At 45.4% G+C, this 23,079-nt stretch overlaps 1 protein-coding gene and 1 long non-coding RNA gene across 11 annotated transcripts in view; both read left to right on the forward strand.

Moving 5' to 3' along the window:
• Positions 1 to 23,079, forward strand: part of EHMT1 (euchromatic histone lysine methyltransferase 1) — a 146,218-nt gene that overhangs the window by 2,129 nt on the left and 121,010 nt on the right. The window lies entirely within an intron of this gene.
• LOC141279030 (uncharacterized) lies at positions 4 to 21,057 on the forward strand. Its single transcript, XR_012332790.1, has 2 exons — positions 4 to 9,026; positions 10,152 to 21,057. It is a non-coding gene; the product is annotated as an uncharacterized lncRNA (long non-coding RNA).

Consider the following 23,079-nt stretch of genomic DNA (forward strand, 5'->3'; position numbering starts at 1 on the left):
AGTGGGGGCTCCTGGGGTTTAATGTATGTTCAGGGTCACCTAAGGCTTTTGACCCAGCAAGACGTTACCTTTCAGCAGGTGGGCCTTCCCAGGCAAATTCTGTGCTTTTCTAGCAGGGTGGCTACTACGTGTCTCTTTCTTTAACCTTGTTTTGTGTTTCTTAAAATAATGCATGCACATGCACAGAGTTTAGAAAGTCAAATAGTGCTAAAAGGCAGTAAAGAGGCTGCCATCCTCTCCTGCTTTTCAAGAGAGGGAGCATCCACTCTTAGCCTTTGCCTCACGTTTTAAATAACACGCTTGTGTTGTCATGCCTTCATTCACCAATTTGAGGCGTTATCTGTTGGCTTCCACTAATGGTAGATGACGATTTCAGTTCTCTCATACTCTGTCTCTCATTTAGGTAACTCACAGTTGTGGTTAAATCTATATCAGAATCTTTGTCAGTCTGTTCAGGTCATTTTTGTGCCGTGCTGAGCTGGGTGGTAAACCACAATTGGATTTCTTTTCTTGGGCAGACTTTTTTACTTCCCTTGAGTTAGTAATTGCTTTATTTTTCATTGGCCTGATTCCCCTTGAACCTCGGAATAATGTTCCCGCACCTTTCATTCTGTAAAATGTTTCTCAATTTAAGTTTTTACCATTCAGCCCTGTCAGCTCACCAGCCGGTTCCACAGTGCTCCTCAGGCACCCCAGCCCAGGCGGGATGCTTGTTTTCTGGGCCTGTGCACGTCCCCATCCTGGAGATTCTGGCCCCTTCTCTGCCTCTAACGCTCCCCTCTGTGTGTTCATTCACTCATGGTGGTGGAACTCCGTCTCCAGTAGCTTCCCAGTAGTTTGTTGGGAGGCAGACTTCTAGAACTTGCATGTCTGAAAATGTTTTTATTTTGCCACCGCACTTAAAGCATAAGTTTGGCTGGGCTTGGCATTCCAGGTTGCAAGTAATTTGGAAGTTATTGATCCAGTATCTTCTAGTATTTGTTGTTGCTGTTGAAGTCCAGTTTGATTTTTTTTTTTTTTTTTTTTTTTTGGGCCACACCGCGTGGCTTGTGGGATTTTAGTTCCCCAATCAGGAATTGAACCCGGGCCCTCGGCAGTGAGAGTGCGGAGTCCTAACCACTGGACCGCCAGGGAATTCCCCAGTTGGATTCTTAATCCTTCGTAAGCATTATTCCCACATCAAACTTTTAGGATCTTTGCATCCTTGATTTTCCTAATTTTCATGATAGGTCTTAGCTGTAGCCTTTTTTCATTTATCATACAGGGTACTAAGTAGCCCTGAAATCTGGGGATTGATGTCATTTTATTTATAGGGAGGTTTTGTATTATGTATTTGAGATAGTTTGTTCTTTGTTATTTTCTCTGTGTTCTCTTTTTCCAATTCCTTCATTTGTTTTTTGTTTTGAATAAACTTATTTTATTTATTTTTTGGCTGTGTTGGGTCTTCATTGGCTGTGCGCGGCCTTTCTCTAATTGAGGTGAGCGGGGGCTACTCTTCATTGCGGTGCGTGGGCTTCTCATTGGGGTGGCTTCTCTTGTTGCAGAGCACAGGCTCTAGGCGCACGGGCTTCAGTAGTTGTGGCTTGCGGGCTGTAGAGTGCAGGCTCAGTAGTTGTGGTGCACGGACTTAGTTGCTCTGTGGCATGTGGGATCTTCCTGGACCAGGACTTGAACCCGTGTCCCCTGCATTGGCAGGCGGATTCTTAACCACTGAGCCACCAGGGAAGCCCCCCAATTCCTTTATTTGAATGTTGGACTTCCTGTACTGAATATTCTAATTTTTAAAAATCTTTCCTCCTCGTCATGGCTTGATCTTTTTGTTCTACTTTTTGGGAGTGTGTTTGAAAATTTTCCAATTTGTTACTGAATTTTTAACTTCTTTCATATTTTCATGTTCTTTACTGTTCTTTGTTCCTTTTATTTTATTTTTTTTTCCTGCGGTACACGGGCCTCTCACTGTTGTGGCCTCTCCTCTCGCGGAGCACAGGCTCCGGACGCGCAGGCTCAGCGGCCATGTCTCACGGGCCCAGCCGCTCCGCGGCATGGGGGATCTTCCCGGACCGGGGCACGAACCCGCGTCTCCTGCAACGGCAGGCGGACTCTCAACCACTGCGCCACCAGGGAAGCCCTCTTTGTTCCTTTTTTTTTGTTGTTGTTCCTTTTTTAATGCCTCCTTTTCTTGTTTTATGTATACAGTATCTTTGCTTATCTCTTAATTTCAGTTAAAATTTTAAAATTACAGTTAAATTTTTAAAAAATTAAAAAAATAAAATTAAATTTTGTTTCCCTCACTTTTTCTGTTCCCTATGCATTCCTCTTTGCTGTTGTATCTTTTGGTCTCTTTCATTCGTGCCGGAAACCCTTCTTCCAATGTCTGGTGATCCTTGGCTGTTTATTCATCTTTATGAATAAAGTACTAAAAATGGGAAGCTGAGTGTATTGGGGGACTTGTCGTTGCTTTCACTGGAGGGTCATGACTAATGTTTTTTTTTTTTTTTTAGTGGCTCCCCTCCAAATGTTACTGTCCTCTGGTTCGGTTTCCTTGGAAAGGGAGCCTTCAGTCTCTGCCTTGTGGGATGGATGTTGGAGCTAGGTTAAAGGGCAGGGGGAAGGAGAGGGTCTTCCCAGGGTTCACTGGGTAGCCTTTGCCTAATTCCCTTGCTTTCAGTGAGGTGCCTACTCCCGTCTTTCTTTGTGCTGCTCTCCCCAGGTGTGGTATATTCTGGTGGCTTGTGGCTATAGAATAGTGCTTGTCTGAGTGTGCAGGAGGGGCCCGGGGACCTGAGGGTCCAACATTCCTTACTTGGAGTTTTACACCACATCCCTTTTCAGCTTCAGGCATCACCTCTGGCTTTAGAGACTTTCCATGGTTCTGTGGGGCCAGTCAGCCTGGTCCTCAGCAGTGACTACCTTGTTAGGTTTCCCCTTCCTCTGCTCTGTGGAGTGATCGAGGTTTCCTCCAGCCTCCGTCTTCCTATTCATGTTTTGTGTAGGGGTTTGAAATGTTTCCTAGGTGGAGTGCCTGTTTCTCTTTCCTGTTCTTGTCTTTTGTTGATCTTTTGATAAGAGAGGGGAGTGGAAAGTCTTTTCTGCATCCAGAAATCAGAAGCATTTGCTATAAATCTTGAGAAGCAGATTTTCACCCACACTAAAAGCACAGCTATCCTGTGGAAAGGGCTGCCCATCTCAGATCTTACTATGTAGTATGTGGTTCTGGATCATAACCAGGGAAGGTTCTGGAGTCATAACAGAGGTTAGCAAGGGCAGTAAACGTACCTCAGCCCTGATGCCCAAAAGGACATCTGTGGGTAGCTTAGTTGTTGGAGATCCCACACGTGGTCCGTGCCGCAGTGGGGACTAGAGCCCCCGCGTACTGCCATAGCACAAAACGGTTTTGTATGTTTGACCACATTTTACTGAGTTTGTCTTTGAAGATAATTTAGCTTATGGGAACCATATTTTGGGCTCTTCCCTTTAGGAACTTTATGTTATTTGCTATTTCATGGGACTTAGCATGTTTGACGGATGCCGTTATCTTACGGTAGGTGGGCAGTTTGGTTTCAGTTTACACTGCTTGCTCAGCAAATCACACAGGGAATGGTGATTGGGGACCAGTTATTTTGGCCTACCGCAGGGTGGTACAAAGGGCGTGAGTTCCAGAGTTGAGAAGTTCTCCCACTTACTGTCCCACTTTTATTTAACTTCTAGTATTTTCATTTATTAAAACAAAACAAAAACGTCTTCAGTGGTTTTGGATTTTAAAACACAAAAGATGAAGTGGTTCTTTTTTTTAAAAAAAGTATTTATTTATTTATTTGGCCGCGCCGGGTCTCAGTTGTAGCACGTGGGATCTTCGTTGCAGCATGTGGGCTCTTTTAGTTGCGGCATACGGGATCTAGTTCCCCGACTAGGGATTGAACCCGGGCCCCCTGCATCAGGAGCGTGGAGTCTTAACCAGTGGACCACCAGGGAAGTCCCTGAAGTGGTTCCTTTAACTCTTCATAGGTGGCATTTCCTTTGAAGTGGTGTCTTCCCAGATAAGAAGTCAGAAGTCACTTTTCCCGTAACGTCACTGTCAGTTGATATTTTACTTTGGAAAAGTTTTTGGACTGCTTTCTGCATCCCACTTTTAATAGGTTTGTAAGTTCTGATCAGAGTATATTTAAAATGCTCTTTCCAAGCGGTCTATAAGCGCTGTTGAGCCCCTTCTCTTTATGAGGTGCTATTCTAGATACTGTGTAAGAGGATATGCAAGTTTATGAGATTGGTCTCTGATTTCACAAAATTTAAAGAGTGTGATAGAGCAAATATTACCAAGCGGGAACTGAGATGGAATCAGTTCAAAGTAAACAAGAAAAGGCCCGTGCTGTTGCGCTAATTGCTGAAGGCAGACTTGTGTTGGGAAAGGCCGCTTGAGGAAAATAAGTTAGTCCAGGTCCTAAAGGAGATAAGACGTGAAATGGAAGTGCAGGGTACAGTTGTACCTTTCAAAAAGAAATCAGGCATTTTAGAAAATTTAGAAAATTGAAACCTAGAAAGCTAAGAATGCCAAATATTTGTCATCTGTTTGTGTCTGATCTGAGTGTGCACGTTCGTACTTAAAATCGGCTGTAATCAGTGAGTGCGTGCTGTCTGCACTCTTCTTTCATGGATCATCTCACGTGCTTCTGTGTCCTTTAACATTTTCGGTAGCCACGTGGTGTTTGTTTTATAGATGCCCCAGCTTCCTCGGTTATGGGTTGTGACACTGAAGCCTTTGGTACACGGTGGAATTATGGGTCAGAAGGGACACGAGCTGAAGCTGGACAGGTGGGGTTGGGTCATTGAGGGCCTTGTCGCTGTGGTAACAAGTTGATGGTCTCCCGAGCAGTATAGACAGTCAGCAAGGGATTATTTTAGGGATTCACATTTTAAAAAGATGATGGAAGCAGGGAGACCACTGAGTAGGCTTGGGCCCTGTGGTGGATTGAGTCAAGGCATATGTGTTTAAATTTATCTTGAGTAGATGAGTTAGTTACATGGTTCAGAATTCAAAAAGTATAAAATTATAAAGGGAAACATCTGCCTCTTTGTCCTCTAACCACTCAATTCTTCTTTTGGCAGGCTACCGGTATTATAATTATTGAGCGTATACAGACAAATGCATATGTAGATATTTCAGAATTTTTACTGCGGAACTTTTTCATAACTACTCAGAAGTACATGTGGTGGTAGAATGAGCCCCATGTTCCTGTCCCCCGATGTCAACAGTTTGTCTCCTCATGGCCACTCCCCAATCCATCCTCAAATATTTTGAAGCAGTTCTTAGATATATTTCATCTGTATTTCAGTTAATATGGATATTTCAGTCAATAAATATTCAGTCACTGTTCAGATTTTTCATTTCATTTCAAAATATGGTCTATTCATTGCCCTTCATAGGTATCTCTTAATTCTCAGTATATTGATTTCCACGTCTTTATTTTTCTCTTGCAATTAAGTTTTTTTAAAAAAAATATTTATTTATTCGGCTGCACCAGGTCTTAATTGTGGCATGAGGGATCTTCGTTGTGGCATGTGGACTTTTTAGTTGAGGCATGCAGGATCTAGTTCCCTGACCAGGGATCGAACCTGGGCCCCCTGCATTGGGAGTGGTGAGTCTTATGCACTGGACCACCAGGGAAGTCCTGCAATTAAGTTTTTAAAATTAATTAATTAATTTTTTTGGCTGTGTTTGATCTTCGTTGCTGCCCGCAGGCTTTCTGTAGTTGCGGCGAGCAGGCGCTACTCTTCGTTGCAGTGCACGGGCTTCTCATTGCTGTGGCTTCTCTTGTTGCAGAGCACGGGCTCTAGGTGCGCCGACTTCAGTAGTTGTGGCTCGCAGGCTCTAGAGCGCAGGCTCAGTAGTTGTGCGAGGGCTTGGTTGCTCCGCGGCATGTGGGATTTTCTCGGGCCAGGGCTCGAACCTGTGTCCCCTGCATTGGCAGGTGGATTTTTAACCACTGTGCCACTAGGGAAGTCCCCGTAATTAAGGTTTTTTTTTTGCGGTACGCGGGTCTCTCACTGTTGTGGCCTCTCCCGTTGCGGAGCACAGGCTCCGGACAAGCAGGCTCAGCGGCCATGGCTCACGGCCCAGCCGCTCCGCGGCATGTGGGATCTTCCCGGACCGGGGCATAAACCCGTGTCCCCTGCATCGGCAGGCGGACTCTCAACCACTGCGCCACCAGGGAAGCCCAGCCCGTAATTAAGTTTTGAAGATAATGGTTTATGTGTCCCAAAGTTTCCCATAACCTTCATTTCGCTGATGACATTCTTACCATGTTGTTTAACATGTTCCTTTGTCCTCTACTTCCTGCCATTGATATTTAAGATCTAGAGCTGCTGCTTTCCAGTGTGATGTCCACTCGCTACATGTGGCTCTTCAGCAGTCCAGATGTGGTTAGTGTGAATTGAGATGTGCTGTAAGTGCAGAATACATGCAGAATTTGCAAGACTTAGTGTGAAAGAGAGAATGGAATATCATGTTAATACTTTAAAAAATATTGTTTGCATGTTGAAATATATATTTTGGATGTATTAGGTTAAATAACATTTATTAAAAGTAATTTGTGTTTCTAATTTTTCTTTTTTTTTGGCAACACGGCATGGCATGTGGGATCATAATTTCCCAAGTAGGGATCACACGTGTGCCCCCTGCATTAGAAGGTGGAGTCTTAACCACTGGACCACCAGGAAAGTCTGTCTAATTCCTGTTTTAAATGTGGTTACTAGAAAATTAAAAATTACATACGTGGCTCACATTATCTTTCCGTTAGACAGCTCTGGGCTGGGGGCTCCATCAGATGTATAATAGATTTGTCTTTTAAAACATTTTAGCAAGAATATGTCGTAACTGGTATTAAGTTTTTTATCAGGCACAGTAAATCTTGCTTTGTGATATTAACAGTCATCGATATTCATTGCTCAGAATCGTTAACTCATTAGGGGTTGCAAAATGGAAGTCTTTATTCGTTAGCTGGAATACTTATACAAAGAAAAACTGTTTAGTGACATGAAGTACAACTCATATGGGCAGGAGGTATAGATTCTTGATACTATTGATAGAGGAACTGACACCCAGTAGCCTCCTAATAAATGCTAGCCTAAGAAGGGCCAGAGAGCTCTCTGTCCTGTGTAGTTTGAAAATTGTTTGCTAAGCTGGTTGTTAAGATGATTTCTCTCCTTGGAGTCTAGGTCCTTTCCTCTCCATCAGATTCCAAGGCTGGCATTTAGGCTTAGAGAGTCTTGGTTACTTCCTCGTCCTTGCTGTTTGCCTGTGTTCTGTGAACTCCTTGAACACTAGGGTGAAACAAAATGCCAGTTGTCATATGGGCCAGTGAATGGTCAGGAGTTCCCCCACCTCTGGCTCAGTCTGCCCTTCTGTTTCCTTCTCTTGTAGAAATGGTCTGCTCGAATCTGTCATTATGGTTCTGTAGTATCTTGTCACCATATCTTTACCAGATTCAATAGCAATAAGACATGTAACCAAAGCATGAAGACTTTTTTTGGAAATTGTATTAATATATGACATACATACAGAAACATGCACACATTATGTGTCTAGTTTCATATATGTCTCTAGACCCTAGATCAAACAGGGAACATTACCAGAACCACAGAAGCCCCCCCTGGGCCCCTTGCAGTCTGCCGTGTACTTGCCCAAAGGTCACTGCTATCCTGACTTCTGTTACCTTGATTCATTTTGCCTGATTCTGAACTTTGTATAAAGGACATCATGCAGTGTGTACTACGTTTGCCTTCTTTTGATCAACATTTTGTCTCTAGGATTCATCTGCGTTGCTGTGTGCCGTGGTAGTTCGTTCATTCTCATTACTGTATAATGTTCCATTGTCTGGGTATAGCACAGTTTCATTATTCATTGTACTATGCATGGACGTTTGAGTTGTTTCAAGTTTTGGCGTATTCAGATAAGGTGATGTGAACATTCTTATATGTGTCTTTTGGTGAACATAGGTGCATGTTTCTGTGGGTATGTGCCTAGGAGTGGGGGTGTTGAGTCATGGAATGTGCATACGTATCCAAGGTGGTTGTACTAAAGTACAAGTGTAAGGAAGCGCCAGTTGCTCTAAATCCTTGCTAACACTTGATATTGTTTGTCTTTTTCTTTTTAGCCATTCTGGTAGGTGTGTCTTATTGTGGTTTAATTTGCATTTTCCTGATGACTGTTGATGTTAAGCACCAGTATGCTTTTTTTTTTTTTTTTTTTGCGGTACGCAGGCTTCTCACTGTTGTGGCCTCTCCCGTTGCGGAGCACAGGCTCCGGACGCGCAGGCTCAGCGGTCATGGCTCACGGGCCCAGCCGCTCCGCGGCACGTGGGATCCTCCCGGACCAGGGCACAAACCCGTGTCCCCTGCATCGGCAGGCGGACTCTCAACCACCGCGCCACCAGGGAAGCCCACCAGTATGCTTTTTGATTATTTTGTTTAGACACTTTTGGGGTGTGCCTACGTAAACTTGTTTTTTTTCTTTCCCTGCTGGGGGGGGTATTTTATTCCTTTATGTGGGTGAATGATATTCCCTTGTATGAATGTACTGTGTTTTATTTATACATTTATCAGTTGCTTCCTTTTTTTGGCTATGATGACTAATACTGCTATGAACATTCATGAACAGTGTTTGTATAGACATACGTTTTCATTTCTCTTGGGTGTGTACCTAGGAGTAGCTTTGCTGGGCATGTGTTAACTCTGTGGTAAAGAACTGCCAAGCTGTTTTCCTTAGCAGCTTTAGCATTTTACATTCCTGTCAGCAGTGTATGAGGATTCCAGTTTCTCCACATTCTTGCCAACACTTGTTATTAACTGTCTTTTAGATTATAGCCATTCTGTTGGATGTGGTGTGATATCTCATTGTGCTTTTGATATGGATTTCCCCTAATGACTAATGATGTTGAGCATTTTCTATGTGCTTATTGGCCATTTGTGTATCTTCTTTACAGAAATGTCTATAGAAATCCTTTGCCCATTTCAGTTGGATTGTTTCCGTGGTAAGTTGTAAACATTTTTTGTATATTGAAGATTGTAGATACAAATCCTTTATCGATATATGATTAGGAAATATTTTTTCCCATTCTGTAGGTTGTCCTTTCACTTTCTTGATATTGTTCTTTGAAGCGCCAAATGTTTTTAATTTTGATGAAGTACAGTTTATCTGTTTTCTTCTTTGTGTTTTTGGTGTCATATCTAACACTCCCTTGCCAAATCCATTGTTATGAAGTTACCGCTGTGTTTTCCTCTGAGTTTTATAGTTTTTTTTTTTTTTTTTTTTTTTGCGGTACGCGGACCTCTCACTGTTGTGGCCTCTCCCATTGCGGAGCACAGGCTCTGGACGCGCAGGCTCAGCGGCCATGGCTCACGGGCCCAGCCGCTCCGCGGCATGTGGGATCTTCCCGGACTGGGGCACAGAACCCGCGTCCCCTGCATCGGCAGGTGGACTTTCAACCACTGCACCACCCGGGAAGCCCTGAGTTTTATAGTTTTAACTCTTATATTTTGGACTGTGATCCATTTTGACTTAAATTTGTGTATGGTCTGAGGTAGGGGGTCCAACTTTATTCTTTGCAAGTGGAGATCTAGTTGTCCTAGAACCACTGGTTGAAAGGCTGTTCTTTCCCCCCACTGGCTTGTCTGGACACCTGTGTTGTAAATCAATTGACCATAAATGTCAGGACTCGTTTCTGGACTCTCAGTTCTAGTACATTGGTTTATATGTCTGTCCTTGTGTCCGTCGCATGCGATCTTGAATACTGTAGCTTGGGAAGTGGGTTTACCAGCTTTGTTCTTGCTCTTCTGGGTCCCTTGCAGTTCCATGTGAATTTTAGGATTAGCTTGTCCATAGCTGCAGAAAGCCTTTGAGGGTTTTTATAGGGATTGCCTTGATTTTGTGATTCGCTTTGGGGAGCAATATCCTCATAATTATACTTAGTCCAACAGTCCTTGAACAGAGGGTGTGTTTTCATCTGTTTAGGTCTGCTTTACCTTCTTTCAATGTCTTTTTTTTTTTTTTCGGTAGTCAGTTTAGCTAGAGTTTTGTCAATTTTGTTATCTCTTCAAAGAATCAACTTTTGGTTTTGTTGACAGTTTCTGTTTGTCTTTATTCTTTCTTTTTTTAGGTTGTGGTGGGGAGCTGCCGTGCTGCACAGCATACGGGATCTTAGTTCCCCGACCAGGGACTGAACCTGTGCCCCATGTAGTGGAAGCGCAGAGTCCTAACCACTGGACCGCCAGGGAATTCCCAGTCTCTGTTTTTCTATTCTCTAGTTTTAAATTTCCACTCTAATCTTTATTATTTCTTCTGTTTCCTTTGGGTATAGTTTGCCATTTCTGGGATCGGTTTTTGTGTGTAAAACATGAGGTGTAGGGGTCAGGATTCATCTTCTTTCATATGGATGTGCGCTTGAACCAGCATCATCTATTAAAAAGACCATCCTTTATCCACTGTACTTCAGTGTTGCTTTTGCCATAAATGAGAAAAAGCCACAGATGTGAGGCTCTAGAATAGACTTTTTCTGTAGTAAATCCTTACTATCTTCTGTTGTCAGCATTTTTCTTTAAACAAGGAATGTTCTTATTTATCTATTTAGGCTGCGTTGCACCTTAGTTGCAGCATATGGACTCCCTAGTTGTGGCATGCGGACTCATAGTTGTGGCATGCAGGATCTAGTTCCCGAAGCAGGGATCGAACCTGTGCTCCCTGCATTAGTAGGCGGAGTCTTACCCACTGGACCACCAGGGAAGTCCCTGCTGTCAGCCTTGATAACAGGTAGAAGGTCACTAAATAGTTGAAGTCAGGTGGCGTTTTCTTTAGGGTTGAAGCTGTGTGTTCAGTCCCCCTGTGCAGGCTGTTTTCCCTGCACATGTAATGGGATACAGTGGGGAAGGGGAAGGTGGATGGTGTGTCTCACAGCCCACACCTGGACGTCGTCATGGTTGTTTGCTGTAGACGTGAGACCAGGTGTCGTGTTGAGACTGTGGACTGTTTGCCAGACAGTCAGCATTCACCTGCCAGCCTCACCTTGACCTTTGGCACATCTTGCAGCTCCCTGTAGTCCTCTCGCTGTCGCGTGGGCTTGTGGTGACAACACACGCCAGGTGCCTGGCTCAGAGCAGGTATTTAGATGATCGTGCCCTCCTCCTCCTCCTCCAGTCTTTTCTTTCACACACGTTGTTTGGTATCCTGCGATGTGCATGGCACAGTGTTCGGGTTGAAGGATGCACTGGCAGAGAGAGAGCCATGGGAGAAGCACACCAGGCATTGGGGTGCCTCCAGGAGGGGGGCTGGCGGGGCAGGTAGGGCTGGGGTGAGGAGGCCGAGTGCGCAGCACTGGCGGAACCCCTGCTCTTGCAGCCGGGGTGCTTTGTTGTGAGACAGTTTAAAGTGTGGGGCTGGGGTGTGGGAATTTTCAGTAGTGGACTTTTGCTTGGGGGACACACTGAACGGGGGGCAGCTTGGGAGCCCGTCTCAAGTGCCGTCAGTGAATGGAGTTGCTGTTTTCTGGAAATGAGTCCTGTCTGGTCGGGTGGACCCTGCCATTGGCCCCTGCAAGGGTCCATTTATTCATGTGGATGCACTTTTACCTTTTTAAAAAGGCTCTTGCTGGGACCCAGCAGGTCAATAATCATGATAATGTCTAGTGATTTTTTTCTAGTGTGTATTACGAGGTAAGTACTAAGTGACTTATGTGGGGTTTTTCACTTAATCCCAACAACCACCCTATCAGATAGGGTTACCGTCCCACTTTCTCCATTTCACAGAGGAGGAAAAGGAGGCGATGTGGTGTTCTGCCTGTGCTTTTAGCCAGGCAGTGTGAAGTTCAGACCAAAGGATAGCAAAACAGTAAAACCTCTGAAGGTCAGAGAAGCATGTAAATTCAGGTTTCCTACCCATAAACTGTCTTAGCTGCAAACCGGCACGAAACGGGGAGGCACAGTCCATCCTGTGTGTGCATGCGTGCCACCCAGCGTGTGGGACAGGCAGGTCGCCCGCAGGTGCTGGGCTTCGCTGGGTTTCCCTTGCATAGCGTGGTCCTGGGACATTTGAGGCAGCTCTGCGGGAAGCGTGTAACCCCTACTCCTTCTTTGTCTTTTCTCTCGTCGAGTTTCTGTCTCCGTGTTTTGGCCTGTCTGCTGTGAACTATTTGATCATTGTGCAAAGCAGTGCCTGGTACTTCTTGTGTTCAAGATACAGGTTTATCCTTCATCCTTACCCTTTATGTTTCTAGTTTCTGTTGTTTCAGGTCATATCATTTTGCTCTATAAAATTTGTATGTGTGAAGGAAATGGGTGGGCTCCAGGCTCCTTCCTGCCTCTGTCCCCTCTCCCTCCTCCCTTCTGGAACAGAGAAGCTTCTGCTGAGCGCCTGCTGTAGGAAGATGGCCTGGGTCTCGCTCTCAAGGACCCCAGCCTGGCAATGGACACCGCTGTGACTGTAGAGACACCGTCGCACTGCCTCGGTTGCTCGGCCTTCACTCTCCGTGTGTGGGGACCTAGGACGGCAGTGCCCCCGGGGTGTGTGCAGAGACCTGGTCGGAAAGTCCTTTGTGAGGATGATGCCACCCTCGTGGCCACTCTGCCCTCCTGTTCTGTTTGTGCCGCCGTATAGACTGACTCCTCCCTGGTCTCAGGTTCAGACTTCTCTCCTGCAGGTGTGCAGTCCTTGCTTTGGGTTTTGTCAGTCAACACTCAGCATGTTGAACTGAGATTTGGGGCGGCCTCCCCTTCCTGGTTCAGATCTCTGGGGCACTACCTGTGCGCACCAGCACCCCAGGGTGGAGCAGCCCGGCGGGTGTTCCAGAAGGGTCAGCAGCAGGGATCCTGTGCATCATCCTGCTGTCCAGAGGGGCTGGATGCTGGGGTGAACGAGGACTTTGCTGGGAGGTCCCGTTTGGGCAGGACCTGAAAGAATTCATACGTTTGCTGGGCAGAGAACCAGGGTCTCTGAGGTCCTTGAGGGCCAGGACTGAGGCTGCCTCCAGTCAGTGGTGCGAGGGGCTCCCCTTCCCTGGGAGTGTGGTGGATGCTGGTGGGCCCACCCAGGCAGTCCCTGTGCTCTGGTGCTGGGGACCTAGCGGGACACGGGAGTGAGGGAAGAGCTTACCTGCTCTCTCCCACTGCCCAGAGGAAGGCAGGGCCTACTCTGTTCACCACCAACGCTTCAAGGGCTGGTCAGCTGAAGTGAGGATGGATGTAGGCTGACTGGGCATTGGGACCCAGTCCATCTACCTGGCCTTGTGTCTTAGGATGGAATTGATAGCCATGGACTATTACCTGTCTGGTGTGTGAAAATAAAATGCTCTGTGGCAGTATTGTGATAAGACTGTTCAAAAGGGACAGAAACTTCACTGGGTGGGCCTTGACTGCTTCAGTTGATTTTAAGGGTTGCCTTGTTTTGATTTGTTTTAATTTACGAGCAATTAGTCAATGAGTGCAAACTCTTTTGGGTGCTATAATGGAAGTATAACTTTTTTTTTTAATATTTATTTATTTATTTGGCTGTGTTGGGTCTTAGTTGCGGCATGCATGCATGCGGGATCTAGTTCCTTGGGATCGAACCCGGGCCCCCTGCATTGGGAGCACGGAGTCTTAACCACTGGACCACCAGGGAAGACCCAGAACTTTTAGGCATTTTTTTTTTTTTTTTTTGCGGTACGCGGGCCTCTCACTGTTGTGGCCTCTCCCGTTGCGGAGCACAGGCTTCGGACGCGCAGGCTCAGCGGCCACGGCTCACGGGCCCAGCCGCTCTGCGGCATGTGGGATCTTCCCGGACCGGGGCACGAACCTGCATCCCCTGCATCAGCAGGCGGACTCTCAACCATGGTGCCACCAGGGAAGCCCTTAGGCATGGTTTTAAGATGGGGATCAGAACTTTTAGATCCTGATATTCTGGAACATGTGTGAACTGTTTCAGAACGTGTTGAGGGAATCAACAAATTGCCCTTGTGGGTTGTCACATGTATTCTTTCCTGGAATATTGCTTTTGTGTTTGCTCTTTCTTCTGTGCTCTTGTACCATATCCAGGATTATTACCACTTTGCAAGAACACTGCCGTCTGTTAGTTCCAACGGAGACGATGAATGGGTAGCTTGGCACTCTCAGGGCAGCAGGGCCCTTCCACTTGCAGAGCGCTCCCCTTGCCTGTGGCGGGTAGACTGTGAGCACTGTGCCTGGTTCATTTGTTTACCATCACGCAGGCCTTCAGTCAGCCTTACAGGTGAGGCTCAGGCTGGAGACGAGTCACCTGTTCTTTGGAGGAGGCTGGGGCACTGTGGCCGAGGGGAGACATGGAGGACAGAGAGACGGAGCGAGGAGGGCGGGCCCAGTGAGGCCTTGTACTTCAGGTGGGTGGGCAGTCTCTGGAGGGACTCGGGTGGAGGGGCGGAGGGGCACGGCCAGAAGGCATTGAAGTATGCTGGTGAGCGGTGGAGCTTGGACGAGGGTGGGAACAGCTGAGGTGCTAAGAATAGGTCAGACTGTCAGTGTGTGTTTGAAGGAAGAGCAAAAGGGGAGGGGTGTGAAAGAAGTGAGCACCCTCGAGAATGCAGTTGTCATTTCTTGAGATGGTAGACTTTCAGAGGTGATCGTCGAACAGGGAGAAGGTGGGTCCACAAAATCCAGAAGAGAGGCCGGGCCTGCACCTGGTGCTGAAGAGGGCTGTGGAGCCCAGGCCCCCAAGATCACGCTACGGGGCCCCAGGGGAAGCCAGCGAAGGAGACCGAAACAGCGGAGAACGTGGAGGAAGTGGTGCGAGAACACAGGTGGCCAGTCTGTCTGCCATTGCTGAGAGCAGGTGTATGGACACTCACAGCTGATTCTTGCGTGTGACGGTGTGTGGCTTACTGGGGGCCTTAGGAAACCGCTGTCTTCCGTATGTGACATAACTTCAGCATCGCCTGTATGTGGCAGGCATTGTCATGCTCTCTAGATGTTCGGTGACTTTACCTCATGGCTGACGAGTGTTAGAGCCACTTCTGCCCGGGCACACATGGGAAAGTGCTGTGGAGGGGCGTTCTAAGGTCACGAAGAAATCACAGAGGGTACATCATAGATGTCAGTGCGAAGAATCAACCCTCCACCCTAATTCTGGAAAATGCAGAGAAGTTGAGTCACCAGGACGAAGCCTGAGTTTCTGTGATGGGGTGCAGAGCATAGAGCCACTGCTGGCGGGGAGGAGAGTCCTGCTGACCGCAACCCCAGCCCCGACAGGGAAGGTTAACCTGCCCTGCTTGGTGATTTTGAGAGTCAGACGAGATGGTGTGTGTGAATAAGCCTTATGAAGTGTGAACAGTTATGAGTATTAATGTTTTGAGACCACTTGTTTAAGTGCTTTGTGGATGTTTCTTTTATCATCCTCCTAGGGTGTAGTGCAACGTGGGGCAAGGAGCCAGCTGAGGTAGCTGGTCCAGCGGTTAGAAGCCAAGCTTGGGATTCTTGTCCTTATCCTAAGGGCAGTGGGAGAGCATTAGGGATGGGAGTGGCGTGGTCAGGTGTGCATGTTAGGAAGGTCTTTCTGGCTGCTGTGTAAGGAATGGATTGTAGAGCAACAGCAGTGGAGGAAGCAGTCCTCGAGGAGATGGGTGATGCTCCTTCCCTGTGGTGGCCAGTTTGATGTGGCAGATGAGGCACGAGGGGTGAGGGTGGTTCCTGGCGACCAGGCCTGGGCCAGATGCTGGGTTCCACTTGAACAACAGAGTGGATGGTGGTTCCATTCGTTGAAACAGGCACAGACGTGCTCAGGTCAGCTCCAGGTGTCGTTTGTTCCAGAGGTGGCAAAGGTCAGATAGTAAATATTTTAGGCTTTGTGCACCAAGAAGCAAAATTAAGGATAATTTCATAATTTTTTATTGACAAAAGTAAAAATGTAATAATAATTGACTGCTTTTCTCCCCCTTCTTGGTAATACAGATCTACTAATCAGAAGAATGGAAGTTTTGGAAGGATATTTTACTTAAATTTGGGTTTAGAGTTGGTTCCCTGTCATCAAAATCTATTGGAAATGTTCATCTGTTGATGCTGATCTTTTTTTTTTTTTTTTTTTTTTGGCGGTACGCGGGCCTCTCACTGTTGTGGCCTCTCCCGTTGCGGAGCACAGGCTCCAGACATGCAGGCCCAGCGGCCATGGCTCACGGGCCCAGCCGCTCCGCGGCATGTGGGATCCTCCCGGACCGGGGCACGAGCACGTGTCCCCTGCATCAGCAGGCGGACTCTCAACCACTGCGCCACCAGGGAAGCCCCGATGCTGATCTTTGACACAGTTTTCTGTATCTCTGAAAATGTCTTCACACTGATAAGTATTGCCAAATGCCAGTATCAGTCTAGGAGTATATGATTTTTTTTAAACTTCAAATGTAATTCATATATCGTAAACTTCACATTTTTAAAGTGTACTATTTAGTATTTTTTCCTGAGTTTTGCAGCCATCACCACTGTCTAATTCCAGAACGTCTCTATCAGCCTGAAAAGAAACGCCGTACCTGTAAGCAGTCATTCCCTATTCTTCCCTCTCCCAGCCCTTGGCAATCACTGATCTACTTTCTGTCTTTATGGATCTGCCTATTTTGGATGTTTCATATAAATGGAGTCATACAGTACATGCCTTTTGCGATCATCTTCCTTCATGTAACATCCTGTTCTCACGGGGCATCCATGTTGCAGGATGTGTCAGCATATCCCTTTTTATGGCCAAGTAACATTCCGTGTGTGGATATAGCACACTTTGTTTCTCTGTTTCGGTAGATGGACTTCTGGGTTGATTCTGCTTTTTGGGTTTTATGAATAATGCTGCTGTGAATATTTGAGTGCAGGTTTTTGTCTGGTGGACCTCTGCTCACTTCTCTTGGCTGTATACCTAGGGTTGGGATTGCTGGGTCATATGGTAACTACTGATTGAGTAATTGTCAGACTGTTCTGCAGGTGGCTATTATACACCCACCAGCAGTGTGTGAGAGTTCCAGCTTTTCCTCATCCTTGCCCACACTTTTTATTGTCTGTCTTTTTGGTAGTAGCCATCCTAGTGAGTGTGATGTGGTATCTCATTGTGGTTTTATTTTGCATTGATGATGATTAGTGATGTTGAGTATCTTCTTATGAGCTTATTAGTCATTCATGTATCTTCTTTGGAGGAATGTCTATTCAGATCCTTTGTCCACTTTTAATTTGGTTGTCTTTTTATTATTGAGTTGTAAGAGATTTTATGTATTCTGGACACAAGTCTCTTATTAGGTATATGATTTGCAAAAAATTTTTTTTTCCATTCTGTGGTTGTCTTTCACTTTCTAATTTTTCTTTGATGGTGTCCTTGGAAGTACAAGGTTTTTTGTTTTTTGGGGTTTTTTTACATCTTTATTGGAGTGTAAGCACAAGTTTTTAATTTTGATAAGTCCAATTTAAAAAAATTTTTCCTTTGGTTGCTCATACTTTTGGTGCCATATAATTGCCTAACGTATGTCATGAAATTGGTTTTCTTGTAAGGGTTTTATAGTATTTAGGTCTTTACTCTGTTTTGAGTTGCTCTTTGTGTATGATATGAGGTAAGAGCACAACTTCATTCTTTTGTGTGTGGCTCTCCAGTTGGTCCACCGCCATTTGTTGAAGACTGTTCTTTCCCCATTGAATTGTTTTGGCATCCTTGTTGAAAATCAGTTGACCATAAATGTGAGAGTTTATTTCTTGATTCTCAGATCTATTCCATTGAGCTATATGTCTGTCCTTCTGCCGGTACCACCTTGTCTTGATTTTTGTAGTTATGTAATAAGTAAAATAAATGGGCAAGTGTGAGTCCTCCAGCTTAGTTCTTCTTTTTCAAGATCTCTTTAGGCTCATCTGGGACTCTCGTACTTCCTTATGAATTTTAGGAACAGGTTGATATCTGCAAAAGAGCCTTCTGGGATTTTGATAGGGATTGTGTTGAATATGTAGATCAGTTTGGGGTATTTCCATCTTAAGTCTTCCAATCCATGAATACAGGATGTGTTTCCATTTGCTTAAGTCTTTAATTTTCTTTTTTAAAAAAAATATTTATTTATTATTTTGGTTGCACCGGGTCTTAGTTGCAGCATGCGAACTCTTAGTTGCAGCACGCCTGATCTAGTTCCCTGACCAGAGATCGAATCCAGGCCCCCTGCATTGGGAATGCGGAGTCTTACCCAGTGGACCACCAGGGAAGTCCCTTTTTGATGTTTTTGTAACAAAATTGTTTTCTTAATTTCATTTTTAGGTTGTTCATTGCTAGTGTATAGAAATCTGATTGATTTTTATATATCGATCTTGTATCATGCAACCTTGCTGAGGTTGTTCATTAGGTCTAATAGTTTTTTTGTGGGTACTTTTGGATTTTCTGTATACTAGATCGTGTTGTCTGGGAATCAAATTAGTTTTACTTCTTCCTTTCAAATCTGGATTCCTGTTATTTCTTTTTCTTGCCTAATTACTGTAACTAGAACCTCTAGTAAAATGTTGAGTAGAAGTGGTGAAAGGAGTCATCCCTGTCTTATTCCTATTTTTAGGGGAAAACATTTAGTCTTTCACTATTAAAGTATGATATTAGCCTTGGGTTTTCATAGATGCCCTTTATCAGTTTGAGGTAGTTCCCTCTATTCCTAAGTTGTTGAGTGTTTTTATCAGAAAGGGGTATTAGATTTTGTTAAATGCTTTTTCTGCATCTTTTGAGATGATCATACGATTTTTTTCTTTTATTTTCTTAATATGGTATATAGTACATGATTTCATATGTTGCACCAACTCTGTGTTTCTGCAGTAAATTCCCTTTGTCATGGTTGTGAATCCTTTTTACATCTTGTGGCATTTGGTTTACTAGTATTTTGTTGAGGATTTTTGCATCTGTATTCATAAGGGGTATTATATTGGCCCATAGTTTTCTTTTTTGTGTGATGTCTTCGTGTGTTTGGTGTCAGTAATACTGGCTTCGTAGAATGAGTTGGGAAGTGTATTCTTCTCTTCTGTTTTTTGCATTTGTGAAGGGTTTGTTCTTTAAATAATTGGTAAAATTCACCTGTGAAGCCATTTGGTTCCGGGCTTTTCTTTTTTAGACTTTCTTTTTTTTAAAAAAAATTAATTATTTTTGGCTGCGTTGGGTCTTCATTGCTGCGCACAGGTTTCCTCTAGTTGCGGTGAGCAGGAGCTACTCTTTGTTGTGGTGTGTGGGCTCCTCATTACTGTGGCTTCTCGTTGCGGAGCATGGGCTCTAGGCCTGTGGGCTTCAGTAGTTGTGGCACGCGGGCTCAGTAGTTGTGGCTCTCGGGCTTAGTTGCTCCGCAGCATGTGGGATCTTCCCGGCCCAGGGCTTGAACCCATGTCCCCAGTCTTGGCAGATAGATTCTTAACCACTGCTCCACCAGGGAAGTCCTCTGGGCTTTTCTTTGTTGGAAATGTTTTTCTTTTTTGGCTGTGCCTCACGGCTTGTGGGATCTCAGTTCCCTGACCAGGGATTGAACCTGGGCCATGGTAGTGAAAGCCCGAATCCTAACCACTAGGCCACCAGGGAACTCCCTGTTGGAAGTTTTTTGATTATTTAATCTCTTCACTTTTTATAGGTGTTCAGGTTTTCTAATTATTCTTGAGTCATTTTTGGTGTTTTGTATCCTTCTAGGTATTTGTTCATTTCTCCTACGGTATCTATTTTTTTGGCATACAGTTGCTTATAGTAGTTCCTATAGTACTTCCTTTTTATTTTTTAGAGGGTTGGTAGTAACATTCCCTCCTGACTTTAATAATTTGAGTCTTCTCTCTTTCTTGGTCAGTCTAGTCAAAGGTTTGAGTTATGTTGAAGTTGCAAAGAAGTAACTTCTATTTATTTGGCTGCACCAGGTCTTAGTTGTGGCATGTGGGATCTTTGTGGCAGCATGCAGGCTCTTAGTTGTGGCATGTGGGATCTAGTTCCCTGACCAGGGATTGAACCTGGGCCCCCTGCATTGGGAGCGTGGAGTCTTAGCCACTGGACCACCAGGGTATTCCCCGCAAAGAAGCAACTTCTGATTTTGTTGATTCCTTATTGTTTTTCTGTTCTCTATTTTATTTATTTCCACTCTAATCTTTTTTTCCTTCCTTTTGCCTGCTTTGGGTTTTGTTTTCTTTTTTCTAGTTTCTTAAGGTGGAAGCTTAGGATCTTGGCATGAGTTCTTTTCTGATACAGGAGTTTAAATCTATACTGTTTCCCTCAAAGTGTTTCTTTCCTGTGTAGTAGGTTGAATTATGTTCCCCAGAAAGGTACATTGAAGTCCTAACTTCCCAGTATCTCAGAACGTGACCTTATTTGGAAATAGGGTCATTGCAATGAGTTCAGATGAGGTTGTAGGGTGGGTCCCTGATTCAGTATGATTGGTGTCAGCATCAGAGAGAATGCCTTGTGAGCATAGACCTGCACAGAGGGAAGACGATGTGAAGATACCCAGGAGGAAGGTGGCCATCTGATTGGGGTGAGTGTCTACAAGGCAAGGAATGCCAAGGATTGCTGGTGAACACAAAGGCTGGAGAGGCAAGGAGGATCACTCCCCTAGAGCCATCAGAGAGGGCATGGCCCAGCTGGCACCTTGACTTTGGACTTCTGGCCTCCAGAACTATGAGACAATGAATTTCTGATGTTTTAATCCACCCAGTTTATGGTATTCTGTTATGGCGGCCCTAGAAAACCAAAACAAGATACTGGACTTCCCTGGTGGTGTAGTGATTAAGAATCCACCTGCCAGTGCAGGGGACACAGGTTCGAGCCCTGATCTGGGAAGATCCTATTTCACATGCCACGGAGCAACTAAGCCCATGTGCCACAACTACTGAGCCTGCACTCTAGAGCCCACAAGCCACAACTCCTTAGCCCGCACACCACAGCTGCTGAAGCCCGTGAGCCTAGAGCCTGTGCTCCGCAGCAAGAGAGGCCACTGCAATGAGAAGCATGCACACCGCAATGAAAAGTAGCCCCCGCCCGCTGCAACTGGAGAAAGCCCACGCACAGCAGTGAAGACCCAATGCAGCCAAAAAAAAAAGAAACAGAAACAAAAAACAAAACAAGATGCTTCCTATAAATTTTGATATGTTGTGTTTTCATTTTTTTTTTCTTTTCGAAATATGTTCTGTTTTCCCATGTGATTTCTTTGACCCATGGGTTATTTAGAATTGTGTTGTTTAATTTCTAAATGTTTAGGTATTTCCTGGATTTCCCTGTTTTGTTGATTTCTAATATAATTCCACTATGGTCAGAGGACATACTTTAATTTCAGTTTGTTTAGATTTGCTAGATTTTTTTTAAATGGCTATATTATATTCTGTCCTGGGGAATGTTTGATGAACACTTGATCAGAATGTGGACTCTGAAGTCCAGGTGTGTCAGGTGAGATGGCCCATAGTATTGAGTCTTCTTATCCTTCCTCCTTTTTTTTTTTTTTTTTTTTTTTTTAGTTACTGCATCAGTTAGTGACAGTAGGGTTTTGGAATTGCCAACTGTTGTTGAATTTTCTTTTCCTTTCAGTTGTTAGTTTTTTGTTTTTTTTTTGGCTGTATGCGGGCCTCTCACTGTTGTGGTCTCTCCCGTTGCGGAGCACAGGCTCCGGACGCGCAGGCTCAGCGGCCATGGCTCACGGGTCCAGCTGCTCCGTGGCATGTGGGATCTTCCCGGACCGGGGCACGAACCCGTGTCCCCTGCATCGGCAGGCGGACTCTCAACCACTGCGCCACCAGGGAAGCCCTATAACAAACAATTTAATGCCTTCTGCGTGTCGGCTTTTGAATTGGCAGTCAGATGAGAATAAACGTGGTGCCTTGTCTCTATGGAGGTCCTTGTGTTCTAGTTTTGAGAAAGACACACAGTTACACAGTTTGATAATTGCTATTAAAAGAGAGCAATTGCTATTAAAATTGCTCTCAAGAGAGAGAAGGTGTAGGAGCAGCATAGGGGAAATGCCTTCCTGTTGGGGTGCTTAGGGAGGGCTCCCGTGTGCTCATTCCTGCCTCAGGCTGAGACCATGGCTCTCTGGCTCAGGAATCCAGATGGAATCTTGGCGAAGGGTTGGCTCCTGCACGTGTTCAGACTGGAGTGGAGAGGTGGCTGCCACCTACCTCCAACAAGCTGGCCATGGCCCTGTGTGGTTTGTGAACACTTGACATTTGTCCACACCAAACTGAGATGTGCTGTAAGTGTGACGTGCACAGTGGATTTCAGAGGCTTTTGAGATGTTTTGTGCTTTTCGGGGGTACTGTTTTTTTTTTTGTTTCTTGTGTTTTTTTTTAATTGGTTACATGTTGAACTGGTAACATTTTGGATGTGTACTGGGTTAAATAAAATATATCAAAATTAATTACTCCTATTTCTGCTTTTTAACATGGCTGCTGGAAAATGTAGAATTATACTTGTGGCTCATACTGTGTTACCGTTGGATAGTGTTGCCCTGGGCTGAAGACTTTTCGAGTTTGTCTTGACTTTGGCCCATCTAGGACAAGAATCCTGCAGTCTAGGGGGAGAATGACAGGTTAATTCTCCAGGAAGAGGGCTAAAGAGTAAGGGTTCTGAGTGGAAGGCGGGAGGAACGCACCCGTTGGGGTGAGGGGAGCCCTGGCTTGGGCAGAAGCCGGCAGTTAGGATGTGGGCTGGTGGCGGCCGCCTAGCCTGGGTCAGGGCTCAAGTGTGGGTCAGAGCGGCTGGAACAGAGCGATGTGGGGCCGGTGTGCCATGCCGCTCTCTTGTCTGTGTCTGCAGCCCTGCCAGGTGTGTGTGATGGGAGTGGGGGCTTTTGGTCCTGTATTGCCCCTGGCCTTGAGCACTGAGGGGTTGGAATAGTAGACGTCTCAGCTGCTTTTCAACTTGAACATCCTGTCATCCTTGGACATCCGCATTCTCAAATGCGGGTATTTGTGCGCACGCGCTTCTTGACCTTTCTGTAAATTAAATCCCAGTTACTCAGACTTCATTCCATCTTTGCTGTTTCCAGGACCTCCCAGGCCTGCCCTCTGAGGCGGTTCCGAGCAGGGCACCATTGACCTAGGTGTTGCCAAATCCATTGGTTAGTTCTCCTTTTTATTGGCCCTCATGACAGCATT

The sequence above is a fragment of the Tursiops truncatus genome, chromosome 6 (genome assembly GCF_011762595.2).
Source record: "Tursiops truncatus isolate mTurTru1 chromosome 6, mTurTru1.mat.Y, whole genome shotgun sequence".
Taxonomy (NCBI): Eukaryota; Metazoa; Chordata; class Mammalia; order Artiodactyla; family Delphinidae; genus Tursiops; species Tursiops truncatus.